Genomic DNA, 15,225 nt, shown 5'->3' with positions numbered 1-15,225 from the left:
GGTCCTGTGGCGCAATGGATAACGCGTCTGACTACGGATCAGAAGATTCCAGGTTCGACTCCTGGCAGGATCGAGTTTTTTTAAAGTTTTTTCTTAAATAATTCAGTTTACTAAATATAATAAAGCTTTTTCATTTTTACTGTTTTCATAATTATTTTGCGTCACAAAATAATTTGATCAAATATTAATTTATATTAATATGTGAGGCACAATAGAAAAAGTAGAATTCATACATTTTACTATATAAGAATATAAGTATATAAGAAATATATATAAAAGTATATGAAATATTGATAATAAATATAATCTGTGTAATAATATAATATATATTTGTATATATGTACATATATTTTGTTATTTATTAAATACAAATTATTTTAACAGATAACACGAGCAATCCAGAGTTAATGAATTGATAAGAAATAGATAAGACTACAAAAATACATATTTATATTATTTATATTTATAAAGTAAATTCGTCTGGGTTTGCTTTATTAATGTCTATTTATAGTTCGGTCTAATGTTTGATATTCTGCTAGTGGGAGATCAGCTGCCTCCGTGGCGCAATCGGTTAGCGCGTTCGGCTGTTAACCGAAAGGTTGGTGGTTCGAGTCCACCCGGGGGCGGGACCAAATATTTTTTTTTTTTTAATTAATTTTAAAATTTATATTTTTGTTTATAATGCACAAATTGGCACCGTGTAAACCGGGAACACGCTCAGGGCGACCATCTGTGGTGTCTGTGTGTCTATGTCTAACAATGGCCACCACAATGGCAGCGGGGCAGCCTCGACTGGGTCTCGACTATGCGATTGCGCTCTGTTGTTGTGTGGAGGGAGCTTTGCTTAGTTACTTAGTTGGAACCCATCTGGCTGGCAATGGCAACTCAGGGGGATCGACACACACACTAAGTTGTTCTCCCTCTCTTTCTCTCTCTCTCTCTCTCTCTCTCGCTCTCTGTCTGTTGCATTGCATAAGAGAAATATTTGTGCAATTTGATTTCGCAGAATTGCGAATTCGCTGGAATGAATTCCCGATGCCGCCCGCTCGCTGCCTCCCTCTTCCCGCCACGCCCCCTGCAGCCCACCTCTTGGCCCTGCCATGCGGCTTATGCGCATTATGATTATGATGATACCAACTACTTTGTTGTTGCTATTATTGTTGTTGCTGTTGTTGTTGGCTCGTTGTCTGTGTGTTGTTTTCGCCTTGTTTGCTGGTTTGTTAGCCGCTCGCTGCGATTATTGTTGAAATTCTATGCAGTCAGCGAAGTCATGACCACAGCGGCGGGCAATAGAAAACTGAGGGAAATTCAGCGGAAAACTTATGCGGCGTGCGCGCCAACGTTTGTGCCACGACTCCAGCTCCAGCTCCAGCTCCAACTGCAACTTCAACTCCAGCAACTGCACTCCACTCTTTCAAGCCTAAGCCGAGATCAACATGGCCAGATTGTGTTTGCAATCATTACAGCCGGCGATGATTGCCAACGACCACGACTGGCCCACTGTGGATCAACGGCGTTTGCGTGGCCTGTGTTGGTGGGTGCCGATTTGTATTTGATTGGGTGGCATACAATTTGTACAAAATGTGTGCCCCTGCCCCTGCCCCTGCCCCGGCTCCAGCAACTGCCACTGCCAGCCACGGCCGCTCTCTTCTCTTAGTCAGCTTGGTTCATCCAGCTGCAGCAAATGTTTTTGAAGCGCAATACAAAGAGCCAAAAAGTCATTAGCAAATGTGAACGCAGAAACATTTAAAATTACATTATGACAAATAAATTTTGTAGGCCATTCGTTTTACACCCTCGTAACAGCGAGCGGACGCAGAAATACTTATATATGTATATATATTTATGTGTATAAAATGCGTTTGCTGTAATTTAAATGCAAGTGTAGGACACTCAAGGTCTGAGCGACAATTTGGCCCAAATGGTAAGGTGAGGGGCCCACGAAATGAAATGGAAAACGTGTACAAAAAACCGAACCCAAAACCGAAAACTAAAAAACTGACCAGGGCCGGGCCCGGCCCGGGACCAGGCCAAGTCGAGTCGGGCCTGCGCTAGCGGCTAGCAAAATGAGGCGCTTATCTAAATCTTCATAGTTGGCTAAACGCGGCTGGACTGTTACTCCTTGGCTTGGCTCTGTTCCTTTGGCTTGTTTCGTTTTTAATTGCAGCGCCGAAACGTGAGCGAAATGTAACCAAAAATGCAATTGCCTGCACAGTTTCATTCTCTTATGTTGTTGTTGTTGTTGTTGCTGCTGGTGCTGCTGCTGTATTTTTTGGTCATTCGTGCAGCATTCCTTTGCCTGAGCGCGCCTACCACAGCCGCCCCCCTCCCCCCGTCGCCGGACGATGAGCGCGTGAACATAGCTAGCAGGTCTTGTCATCGAAACATGTAATTATGCCACTTTGCGTCAGCTTTGCAACCAAACTCATTTACAATATGCGTAGCAACATGCTGCCAGCCTCATGTTGCGCTGGCTGCAGAATGTTGCTGGGCGCATAATTGTCGCCTCACGTGCGATAGCCGCATTTTGTGCGGCCAAAAACGCTGTCATTCGCAATGCACAACATGACAATTAAATGGGCGACTGAACCCTGGCGACATGCAACAACACAAAATCTGCCAATTGCAACTAGCAACTGGCAACTGGCAACTTGCAACTTGCATTCTTGACAATGGCCTTAATTAGGGCTGTTATGAGCCATAAAACCAAACGCGACTCTCACGCGATATGCATCGCCAGCCCAGAGCCCAAAGCCCAGAGCCTATAACTCTAACTAACTCAAACATAGTTAATACAGTATTTGATGGACCCATTCACTCTCCCACTCCCAGCCACTCTCCCAATCTATGTCTCTGTGTATCGTAAAACCCTTCTTCTCAAAAATTGCCAACTCAATTACATGGCTGAATGCACAGCAAATTGCCAAATCAAGAAAATAGCTGAAGAAAATAAATAGCCAAGGCAAAACGCATAAATCCAGAGACAAGCAAATTCTACAGCCATGTGGGTGGCTGTCTCCCTGCTTAGCTCCTAGCTCCATAACTGTCCCGCTGCCCGGCTGTCCGGCTGTCCAGCTGTCCGGCAGCGAGTGTCCAGCTTTCGGTTTAGCGATAAACAAACATAAAACTTGACGTTATTCGTTCGTTGTCGCACAGTTCAACTGGCACAATACTTATTTATTTAGCTACACTTGCCAGATATGCCAGCCACGCCCACGCCCCTGGCAAGACAACGTCCGTAACGCAATTGAAAAGTAAATGTAGCTAAGCTAGATTTTTTTCTCTTCTTCCTTTTTCCGCTGCCATCAAGTGGCAAAAATTGTGTTTTATTGACCGGGATTAGTGCAGAAATATGGTAAGGGATGCGCTCTCTTGGCCAGCTATGATAAAGGACACCGCCTGATGGCCAAAGGGTTGACCGTTGGCAATTTATTTACACGTGCCTCGGCTTCGGGCCGGGATTTGCCTGCATTTGATTCGATTTGATGCGATTTTTTACGGCGCCTCGTAAACTCTCGCACTCGCACTCAAAATCAATTTCGAGTATGCCAAATGCCAGCTCTACGGCTAAGCTGGCTTAGCTTGGCCAAGCTAGCCCAGCTAGCCAAGCTGGCCAAGCTGTAAGCTGCAATTAAGGCAGCAGATTTATGCGGCCCACCTACGGCGCTGTGGCAGCTATCGCTGCCAGTCAGCCGGTTGTCCGTCGGTGGGGAGGGGCGTGGCACGCAGCTCATTTCTCATTAAATATATTGGCTAACAATTAAAATAGCATTTAGATGGAAATCGTAGCGTGCAAATTAATAACAATTTATTGGCGCACTTCTAACAGATTCGTATACCCATTAGAAGTGCAGTGGGTAGGGTATACGATTTATATATCTGTTTGCTTATGTAATTATAGACAAAGATAACCTGAGAGATCCTCAGTTATCATTTATATAATTATTCAGCTTAGCTAGTAAATATTAGAATCTATTGATTCTTTCTCTGCGCGATATCTGCTTCTGTTAACTATCTTTTCATCTGTCTATGCGTCTAGTCATATGTATATTTGTATGTATGTCTATATATTTTTATGGCCTTTAAATAGTAGCAATCTCACTCCTCGCCTGCCCACAGCAGCTGAAATTTCAGTATATTTTATCTGTCTTCAAAGCACGATTAGCATATATACATCAAAAATTCATATTTTTTAGCCATATCAAATGAAACCATATACGAATATGAGTATTGATATGCATATTTTGTACATATTTTAATATATGTTTTATGCCTATATAATATCTATTTATCTATATCTATATATATATATCTGTTTATCTATACAAATGTATGTAAGTCCATTTTTAAATTCATAAGAGTTTTTGACTGGCATTGCTCATCAAGAATTTCTTTCTTTCGAGAGCTCGGTATAAGCTTATATTTATTTATACATAAATATAAAATGATATATACAAAAAAAAAAAAAAAAAAAAAAGCTCTCATATTTTGATCAACTCTTAATGCATTCCACAACTAAATACATATATTTAATATAATTTAATATAATTATAATATTTATGTTTAACTTTTCTTAAACATATTTTAATATTTTAAAATATTTCACTTTAGTAATAAATATTCAAAACATTGAAAAAATTACAATTATAATAGAACCTCATTCTATTATCTGTAGGTGAAGATTATTGTTGAATGAATATGTATATAAAATTTATATTCTTCTAAAATATATTAGAAATTAAAAGTATATATTTTTTAGATTTTTGAGAACAATTTGTTATCCAAAATACTTGACTTTTGGACCCAAAGCTTACAAAAAATGCTCAAATAAGACTTTATATTTATGAATAAATCTATAAGACTATATAACATTCTCGTATTTATATATAAATCTACAGGACTATGGAGCAACGCATATGTCTTTAAAACTTTGAGGAAAGAAATAGAAATTCGAAGAGTGAAACATATATTTTATTTGTATTTACATTTTATAAACGTATATATCAAATATCAATTAGTTTAATATATATAATTATCTAATAATATATACATAAGCAAAGGTATGTATAAATATAAGTAATATGCACACATGCATTTAAATAATTCCATATGAATATAAAAGTAATTTCAAATGCCCTCAAAATATATATGTTTGTATATATGTCCCGGCGCTTCGTTTCGGGGTAGCTGTTTTTATGGCACACAGTCGAACTGTAGATTTTTCGCACGCTGGCCGCAAGCGTAAAGCGGATCAATTGCCCAAAAGATCAATTGCCAATTGACAAACAACAAAGCAAACAAAACAAAAACGGGGGAAAAAGAATGAGCAGAGCAGAGAGCAGAGGCAATTGCAACTGGGAATCGCAACCACTTGAAAGCGGCTCAGTTCATTAGCCAATCAGGCGTTAAATCGCTGTACAAATCAAAGCGAGCCACAATTGCAGCATTCCATTTCCACTCTCTCACTCTCGCTCACTCACTCACTCTCTCACTCACTCTCTCTCTTACTCCCTGCGCCTCTCCCTGCTTTGGCTGTCAGTCAAGCGCATAACGAGAAATTCGTTAATCCGCTAGGCGCAGCAGGGCTTAGGATGAAATCGGGACACAGTCAACATTCCTAAGCTGGTTTTTGTGGCGGGGCTCATTTAATTACATTTCTGTGTTTGCTTTCGCTCACGCTCTCTGTATGTATGTGTGTGTGTGTGTGTGTGTGTGTGTGTGTGTGTGTGTGTGTGTGCGTGTGTGTGCGTGTGTGTGCGTGTGTGCTGCATTTGGATGCACCTTGCACCTTTATTTTATTTTATTTTTTTGGCGGCTTCTTGGCCGCGTGGCACGCGCTGCATTTTTATTGCTTCATCAGCATCAGGAGCTGTGGCAGCGGCAGCGGCAGAGGCAGGAGCCGGGTGCAGCGGCAACCTTCGAGCAGGTGCAATCCCGTGCGAGCCAAATTGCAACTGAAATTTGTAATTCATGTTTCCGCAGCGTGCCAACATATAACAACAACAACAACAACACCAAAAACAACAACCACAAATATGAAGAGGCCGTAACTAATATAAAACAATAAAAGGGAAAGCGAAGGGAAACGAATTTCTTATACACTAACCAAAATTACATATTCACTTAGTTAAATAAATCATTAAAATTGATGTGTAATTGTATTGTCAAAATAAAACACAATTTTTATTTGAACATGGAAAAGTTTTTGTAGTATGGTTTAATTTGTATTTTTTTTTTTTTTTAATATGTATATATATATTTCTTATATATATGTATTTATGATTATAAATGTATTTCCAATATTCAATATACCATACACTGCTAGTTTGTAAAATTCTCTCAATCTATTCCAAGGCCGTTTCCACTATTAAAACAACATATAAATTGCTTTGACAAATCTAATAATAATACAAATTAATAAGTATAACCCACAAAAAATATATATATATATTTATTACTTTAAAAGGAAAATAAAACAATATGTATGCAACAACTTTTGTAAAAAAAAACTTGTTTAATCTAAAAAATTTGAATTCAAAAATATAAATAAATAAAGAATAATAATAACTTCATTGAAAAAAATAAAAATAAAAAATAAACAAATATTATGGATGAAGATTAAATTAATTAAGTTAATCTATATCCATAAAATTTGTTTAATTTTTTTAATTTGAAAATTTTAAAGAATTTTTCCCATTGAGCATATTGAATTCAGCTACTAAAGTAGTTACTGATTGTAGACAGAGCGACATTTAAGTACGTTACATATTAAGGTCAGAGAGAACTTTTACATAATTTGTTTAATAGCAAGTCTATGAAATTGGAACTTAATTTAAATTAATTTGGCTTTACATATGAGTTCAGCTTATAATTGTTAGATTATTATACATTTTTATCAAGATATATTGAAAATAATATGGTATTTGGATTTATACAAGATCATTCTACTGCTGTATAGATAAATATGTACAAATAGCTCTCACAAATTATACCAATAAAACTGTTGAAGTGAGAGTTTTACACATCATAAAATCAATAATTCATCTCATATGTACGATATCATTTGAAAACGTTTAAAATCGTAAAACTGCAAAACTTCAAATGCATTTTAATTATAGATCATAGATTGAGATCACATAGAGATTCCTTAATGATTCCTTATCAAAAATTTTATATTAATAAAAATCAGCAATAGGATATTAGATCCTAAGATCAGGCGTAAAACAGAATTGATCATAATGAGTTTTGGAAATTTGTATATAAACTGATACCATATATCTTATGTCCATAAATTTGATTAATAAATTATATGTATTCATTTACTAGCAGTAAAGCATTATTATATTATATGAATTATTTATTATATGAATTTCCATCTTAATCGGAATCGAAATCTCATATATTTTTGAAATATTTCTTCTCTTCTCTCTCAGACGATAAACTATTATGACTCATTGTTAGTGTATTGAGAGATGTTTTCACACCATCATTAACAAGGCAGGACTCTGTGCAATCTGTGCTGCGGCCAGGCAAACAGCAGCCGATACAGTGAAGCCATAGCAGGAGCCGAAATCGGAATCGGAGCCAGTCCATAGACAAGCTGTTGCATAGTCGACGACGCTGATTGGCCAAAAGGCGGAGCCAACACGAAAGCGAGTTGTTGTTGCGCATAAATTATGGCACTAAGCTAGCGACTGGGATTGGTGCAACGCAGCTACTGCAACAGCAGCAACAGCAGCAGCAGCAGCAGCAACAACAACAGCAACAGCAGCAGCAGTGAGTGCAGCATCCCACAAGACAAGATCTGTGGAGACCAAAAAATCAGGTTTTACCTTGGCCAGGCCAAGCAGCCAAACACTGAGCCAGCATTTTGAACTAGCGCTCAAATTAGTTGGTTCGCTTTGCGGCTGACATGTTTATTACAACAAAAAGGCAGACGGAGAGACAGCCGGAGAGACGGACGAGCACACTGAGACTGAGCAGACATAAATCGCAATGTTCGTCAAGATCGATTCGGTTCGTGTACAATAGAAATTCAATTAAAATTGACATTTTTTTTGCCGATGAACTTATGCAAATGCGCTGCAATCACGAGTCCATCGCGCTGGCCTCTCGTCTAGCATATTTATGGCCAAAAAACAGAAATTTATTATATTTTATAATGTAACAAATGGCACGACGCGTCGTCCCGGGCATTAGGGATATAAGTCTGCATAAGGCTGTACGTGAGTGGCTCCAGCTACGGCTGTGGCTCTGGCTCTGGCTTTGAGTGCATTCAACTCTTGCATCGATAAGGAAAGCAATTTGTTAGCGAAAGGAAATCCCAACAAAGTATGTGAAAATAATAACAGGCAGGCCAGCCAAACATAACAAAAACAACATTCAACTAAACCAGAAAACAACAACAACGACAACAACGGCAACGGCAACGGCAGCAGCAGCAACAAAATGTTGGCAACGTTTAAAGTAGCCTAAAGCAGCTTGATTAATTTTATGAGCGATCAGCCGTTAAGTTCAGCGCACATGAAATTTTCGCGATATTAATCTAGCATTAAGCATACGCCCCGTAGCCGCGCCACCCCCCACACACCACGCCTATACCTCGTACTGGCCGTTGCCAGGCCTGTGCGAAAGGTAAATACTCATTAGCGAACTCCTTTTTTGTTTTTGCTTGTATTTTTTGTTTTTTGGTTCTTTGGTTTTTTATCATATTTTCACAACTTTGGCGCTGGCGGCACTCACTTCAGCGCTTGATCTTGATGCAATTAATAAAATACAACAAAAAAATTACCAAAAACTAAAAAGAATGAAGGTGGTAACTAATGGATTGTAGACGACGTGCGAAGACCCTTCCTTCATGTGTTGTGCATAGCAAATTCAGGTCGGGCAGTTTTTGGTACTTACTTTCAGCTTAGTTAATCTCTTCTTAAAGTCTTAGAGGAGCTTTGGCTTGAAAGATTTACTTAAAAGTCGTATACCAAAGTTCGATTTGAAGTTGGTATGAATTGGGCGATAGTTGAGATTTGGGAATGCCAGAAAGCTATACAGGAAATATTTGAAAATTCTAGGTAGTTGTTTAATACATTATTTCTATGACTAATATATAAATATTTTTATATATCTATGTATATATATTTGGATAATTTTCCTCTTCTCTTTTTTAGATCAGTTATTCTTTCTCATCTCTCCCTCTATCTTTCTCTCTCTCTCTCTTTCTCTCTCTCAATATGTCTCTCTAGCAGCTTATCCGTTTCGTTAATTCTCTCGCTCTCTCTATATTTCTCTCTATCATCCTTTCATTCTCTATATCTCTCTCTCTCCCTTTGCCTCTATCCCACTGTCTCTCCTTCTCTCACTCTATCTCGCACTCTCGATCTCTCTCTGTCCCTTTCTCTCTCCGTATCTAAATCTCTCTATAAATATGTGTCGATCTCTCTTTGTCTAGCTTTATCTATCTATCTTTGAATCGCTTTCTCTCTCGCTCTCTATTCTGTATGTCTATCTCTGGATATGTCCAACACTCTCTCCCCTTGGCATTCTTATTCTTACAATATGTACCTCTCTATTCAGCATTCCCTTTTCTTACATTCTCTGTATTTCTTTCTCAAATAAGCTTAGTGTCCTCTCTTTCCCTGTCATTCTTTTCCTCTCTCCCTCTCTCTCTCTCCCACTCTGTCTATATTTCAGATAGAGATCTTGCTGTTCCTCTCTTCTAAGCGTAGCTAATTACAGATCCTATCCACCAATATTGATATATTCACATAGTTATTCATATACATTTACATAAATACCTTTTACATGTGTAACACTCAATCGAGTATACCCGTTTTGGCAGCGCATATCAGTATATCGGGCATTGCATGACTTGGCACGCATCTCCGGAAGCAATTGGCGAGCCAAGTGTGGCCAGGAGTAAGGGTGAAATATATTTTGGGCTAAGGCAGCGCTTAACTACGGTAAGGCAACTGATCAGCTGCAGCGATTATGATTTTATGGCACACACACACACACACAAACATTTTGGCCACTGGCCATGCCCATTTCGATAGCCGCCCACCCCATTGGCCAGACCACACAGCTGGGCCGTTCATCACACTGACAGCTACTCGTCGGCGGGTCGTGGAATCTGCCTTGTAAATTGACAGGCGCAATTGAATGCGAAGCCACAAAATTGGATAATTTCCCATTGACAATCGACAATACGTTGGCTCCCTTATCCAAATTGACTGCAGCTTGATAAATGCGTTGCGCAAAACGTTTCCCAGGAGCCGGAGCCGGAGACGGAGCACTTGCCTTTGCTCGCCAAGACAATGCCAGACTCGAATGCATTGTCAAGCGCGGCGATATGCAAAATAAATTTCACTTCCGAAATCCTTTTTGCGAGGATGAGGAGGAGGAGCAGGAGCAGCAGCAGTAGGAGCAGGAGGAGCAGCAGCAGCAGGCCCCAAACTGGCTCAGAGTTGGCCTCGTCTGGCACTGCGGTTGTTCGGCCGCTTGTTTTACATATGTCCCGCACCTTGGCCGATCGCCCGCACCAGTTAGCAGCAGCCGCAGCCCTCCACACTGAACCCAATAAAAGGGCTAAGAAAAAAGGGGCCAAAACAGAAAAAAAGGGCAGTAGCTGAAGGGGCCATTGTCGTAAATCGCGCAGCCAAGGCGCATCCATTTGAATTGATTGCATATTGAGTACAGATTTTTTGGTGGCTCGTCAATGCACGGCACGGTGGGTGAAGACCACCGAAAATGTTGCAATTAATTGTTGCACAATGCGCTTTGCTGGCTATTTAGTTGTCGTTCGCATTATGGCAGCAGCCGCTGGGCGCAAACAGTAGCCAAAGAGATTTCGCTCTTGGCTTGGCTTGTCTCGCATCAGGCCAGCTTTGATTTGCATATATTTTCGGTTTTAATTAGTTAACAAGCTGCTTTCGTTTGTTGTTGTTGTTGCGATTGCATGTTGAACCACGACGCATATCGTAGATGCTACAGGTATCTACAGTCGGAGCCAGACTCGAAGTCGCAGTTGCTACCAGCAACAGTTGCTGTTGTTGCATGCAGCAGCTGAAGCCAGTCCTCGGCCTCCACAGTCAAGAGCACAGCGAACAGCGAACAGCGAACGTATAAAATCAAACACGATTTTTAGCAGTTTTCAATTCCCGGAAATCTTGTACGATATGTTGCACCAACTGCGACTGGGCTATGGCTCGGCTGTGGATTGTTTTGTGGCCGAGAAGAGCTCCAGATACGATTCCAGTATCGTGCAAATGTTTCATTATTTAACAGATTTCAACACACACACACAGAGAGAGAGCGAGAGAGAGAGAGAGAGAGAGAGAGCGAGAGAGAGATAGATAGAGACAGTTGGATCTTATTGGGCATCGAAGGGCTGCTGGGAATGCGAGTGTGAAATAAGGTGACAAGACAAACTTCAGCTCGCGAAAAAATACCAACAAAAATTCCAAGATGTTGTCATCAATTAAAGTGGCAGCAGATGCAGTCGCCGAGTCGCCCGAGTCGCCCGAGTCACCGAGTCACACCTGAGCACTTTATTAGCGCAGCCAGAGCTATAGAGATGCGGCGGTGCGAGCAATTGCTGCGTGAATTATGGTTCACCTATGGCCTAGTGCTAAGGCAAATGGCGCGCTCGATAAGGAGCAATAAATCAACAGAGACCAAGAGAGATAGAGAGAGAGGGGGAGGGAGAGAGAGAGAGAGAGAGCGAGGAAGAGGGAGAGCGAATGTAGGTGGAAATCAAGCTTAGGCGGGCCAACTTAGCCAACTTGGCCAATTCGGCTGAAAAGACAGCGAGACAAACTTATTTGCATTTGGCTGGTTGTCAGGCCAAGTTGTTGTCAGCGTATCTTGTTAAGGCTTGAACTTTATGCCTGCTGCTGCTGCTGCTGCTGCTGCTGCTGCCTCTTGTTTGGGCTTATTGTTTTAGCCAGCATTTCGTTTGTTTTAGTGGCTGCAATTCCAGGAACTTTTCAGGTGGCATAGCCTCCTGGCCAGACACACTTTTGGTGGACCCCACAGCGCTTCTGCAGCTCTCCTCTGCTTCCTCTTCTCATTGCTTTTTTTTTTTTTTTTTTTTTTTTTTTTTTTTTTTTTTTGTGGCTGCCCACTGCGCTAGCAATTAAAATATATTTAAGCACTATGTCGCCTCGATATGGGCACTGATATGCTTAAGCATTGCTTTGACATTGGCTAATTAATATATTATGCATTAATATAGTGCTTGAGCCGCAGCATATTTATGGTCAACACCCCGCCCAACAACATTTGGCTCTGACGGCTTTATATCAAAGGAGTCACGCGGCCGGCTGACAGACGAACGGACGGAGGTAGACTCCGAGCCTGGCCCTCGCCTTCTGCGGCGCATACAAATGATCGCGTTCCCGTTGCGCTTATCTGGCTGGCCTGCAAAAATATTTAAATGTTTATTTGCCAACATCAAAAACATGCATATATATGTATATGTATATGTATATGTATATGTATATGTATATGTATAAATACATATGCATATATATTTATTTTTCTCTTTACATTTTTGGGCATGTTTTAATGTCATTATATAATCAGCACAAGTCGCACAAATTGCTGAAGCAACATCAGGCAGGAAGAGTTATTTGCGGCATGCAGAAGCATTTATACTCTCGTAGGCTTAGGACGATCCATGTATATAAAATGATTGCATGATGCATGATGAGAAATGGCAAAGCTTCCCGATGGAACTCTATAGTTTGAATTAAAAGCTGAAAACTAATTAAGTCTCTCAGATGACAAATGATAATGCCAATCATCTATCCATCTATTTAAGTTCTTCAAGACCAAACATGTTCTTGACTGAGTCATGTAGTTTTCGACTGATTATGTTCTATATAAATGACTGTCTCTTCCAGATTGGTGATAGCACAAAAGAGGGATCTAGAGTATAGACATTGGGAATTGAGTCTCTTAGATGACATAGTTGATTGAGGTACATTCAAAGACTGTAAAGGTTTATAAAGCAAATATAGATCATGCAGCTTAATAGTTCGTAAAAATTAATGATTAATCTATATATAGAACAGATTGTTTAACAGATGTACATATATATATGTATGTGATTTAGAAATCATTTAGATGAACACTTTGCTGAAACTTAGCTATAGACTTATTATATCCGGTTATAGCGACCGTCGTTATACCTGGAAGACGCTATAAACTATAAGCTCATATACATACCATCTGGGGACTAGAATTTTCGTCGCAACAACCATACGAACGCGATAAGCGGAGTCGTAATAGCCGGATTCTTCTGTATACAGAATTTAAATTAAAAATTTACAAAGATGGTTCTACTTTTATATAGAATACTCCCTAAGAATAACATCTAACTCAGGTGTGTTAAAAACAGCTTAAACAATTTAATTTTTAAATTAAAAATGTAATCAGTAATAATAATATATAATATAAAAAATATATCCCCTTCCATGTTGCATCTTAGAAGAGAAAACTCTAGTGCTCCTTGCTAGAGTATAGATTATAATAACACTAGGAATTTCTGATTTTAGTTTAGTTTCTTTTCTTTTTTTTGTTTTTGCATTTATTTACTTCTATTTTTTATGGCCCGAAAACATAATTGAAACTTAGTTTTCTGTTAGTTTCTTAGCGTAAAACATTAGCGAGCTGTTTTTGTTATGTTTATGAAAATTTATGAGCTTGTCGCAAGCTCGAAGCACGAGCACAAGCGAAGCTGGCAGCGCGGACAGCGGACAACGGACAGCGGACACGTCGCTGTCGTTGTAGTTGTAGTTGTCGTTGTTGTGATTTGCTCAAGTTATGGCCAAGTTATGTTATGTGGCTTGTGGCGAGCAGGCAGCGCTGCGAGTGCTGCGAGTGCTGAGAGATCGTTATCGGCGCAATGTTAATTTCCAGCATTTAAAAGTGTAATTAACTCAATTTGATGACCAAACAAAAGACTTAGGCAGCGAACTTGCTGGCTGCACGCTGCGCTCCCAAAAGGAAGCAGGAAGCAGCCCAAGCAGCCCGCAGGCATGAGAATATTTTCATATGAGTCACTCGACTCGGCTCGTGTCGCAGTTGAAACTGCACTGCCCAGAGTCGCCGTCGCACTTGCAGTCGCAGTCGGAGCTGGAGCCAGCACTTGACACGTATTCCTGGAACACAGCCTTTGCACACAGAATTCGTAATTAGCCCCGTCTTGTCCTCTGTCTGGCTTGCGCTAAGGGCTCTGGTTAGAAGAGTATTTATGCGTTCATATTCAATCGCATCGATCAATTGCCCACTTGCTCTCAGCGACAACTGGGTGGCCACTGGCCAGAGCAGAAGCATGCAGGCATCGAGACTATCCGACTACCAGTCTTGTGCAGCGCCTCAAATGCGACTATAAATTATTTTCAGTGTACGCTGTTCAGCATGTCTGATGAGCCATTGCCCAGGGTTGCCCAGGCTCTGGGTCTGGCGAGCGCATATTGTCATTTGTCATTGATTCATGGGTCTACATTAGCATTATGCATCATAGTCTTATCACACCCGACCCATCACCTGTGCGCATAGAAAATATATAATATTATTTGTATATAGGATTAGGTGTATGTGAGCAGGTACATTTGGAAAATCTTAGTAAGGAAACTATTTGGAGGATCTTGTTAAGGAAATTTTAGTGATAAGCTCTATAAGATAATCTTTTAAGACAATCTTAATATATAAACTTCTTAGACCAGCTACTTAAAAATTTAGATTTGAGAACTACTTGGAAAATTTGTATTGAAAAGTCTTTGTAGAGAAACATTTTTAAAAATATTTATAAAATCATTTCAGAGAAACAGTTTAGAAAATTAAATAAGTGAAAATATTTAGAAAATATAAGTGAAAATATTTGAATAAGACTATAGGAAAAACCTCATTAGAAGAAAAATCAAAGAAACTTTTTCGAATGTCTTACTAGAAACACTATTTTACATATATTATATATTACAATCAAAACTTCAAATTTTTATCATTTTAGGTAGAAAACTCTTGAACTGAGGTACATCAGATGCGACTGAAGAGAGAATTTAAAATGGGGTTTCCAGATCTTGAAACTTATCTTTGAAAATACGTAGCATGATTAAAGTAACACTTCATGGAAAGGTTTACAAAAGTTGCAGTTGAGCAGACACAACTAAAGCTTTTTTACTTGATTATTGTTTGATGGCCTGCTAAATCCATTAAAACTTTTAT

The 15,225-nt window shown here is 39.6% G+C and overlaps 2 non-coding genes across 2 annotated transcripts; both read left to right on the top strand.

The window, feature by feature from the left end:
* On the top strand, positions 1-73 carry TRNAR-ACG (transfer RNA arginine (anticodon ACG)). The gene has a single exon. It is a non-coding gene; the product is annotated as a tRNA-Arg (tRNA).
* Positions 74-552: 479 nt separating this feature from the next.
* TRNAN-GUU (transfer RNA asparagine (anticodon GUU)) lies at positions 553-626 on the top strand. The gene has a single exon. It is a non-coding gene; the product is annotated as a tRNA-Asn (tRNA).
* The last annotated feature ends 14,599 nt before the right edge of the window (positions 627-15,225 follow it).

Source organism: Drosophila arizonae, chromosome 2 (assembly GCF_054131065.1).
Source record: "Drosophila arizonae isolate 15081-1271.41 chromosome 2, UAZ_ARI_1.0, whole genome shotgun sequence".
NCBI classification, from domain to species: Eukaryota; Metazoa; Arthropoda; class Insecta; order Diptera; family Drosophilidae; genus Drosophila; species Drosophila arizonae.
This window is presented reverse-complemented; position numbering and strand designations above follow the sequence as displayed.